Genomic DNA, 670 nt, shown 5'->3' with positions numbered 1-670 from the left:
GGCCGCTTAGGACATAGTCATGTGATCCATCATGGAAAACACCACTCACAAGTGAAGTCCAGCCAAGTTGACAGATCTTCAACTATCACAGTCATCAAACAAAATGTGTATGAAGTATTGTGTGGAAAATGAATTTGCTCCATCAACTTTCACCCAAATCACAATAAAAATTTTTTTAAAAATAAAGTAAACAGATAGAAAAAAAGATGTACCATGAGAACAGAATAAAGCTAAGAAAGCTGAAGTGGCAATATTCACAGCAGAGAAAATAAACTTCAAGACTAAGAGTATTCAGTGAGCTGAATGTCAACCACTAGGAGCGGGATCTATGTAGGAGATCCTGGATAGAGAGGGAAAACAATGTAGAACAAAACTCAAAATCATTTGGAAAAAAAGGAGGCGGACCAGGTTTGCTGGTCGGATAGAGCCTGGTGGAACCACTGAGACTATGGCCCCTAGCTGCCCTTCAGGGCTGGAATTTAACCCACACCTGGGGCTTCCAGTCAAACAAAAGACAGGCGTATGAGTGAACATTTACCTGAGGTAGATACACTCCTTGGAGAGAACAATCTCCAAAGAATAGAAGGGCTGGGTATGCACATGGAGACAGCTCAGGGGGCAGGAGTGCATGGAGGGATGAACACAGGTAAGAGGTAACTATGGGGAGGAA

The sequence above is a fragment of the Orycteropus afer genome, unplaced genomic scaffold (assembly GCF_000298275.1).
Source record: "Orycteropus afer afer isolate SDZICR_OR568_19922 unplaced genomic scaffold, OryAfe1.0 scaffold00061, whole genome shotgun sequence".
Classification (NCBI taxonomy): domain Eukaryota; kingdom Metazoa; phylum Chordata; class Mammalia; order Tubulidentata; family Orycteropodidae; genus Orycteropus; species Orycteropus afer.
Note: the sequence above shows the minus strand (reverse complement) of the source record.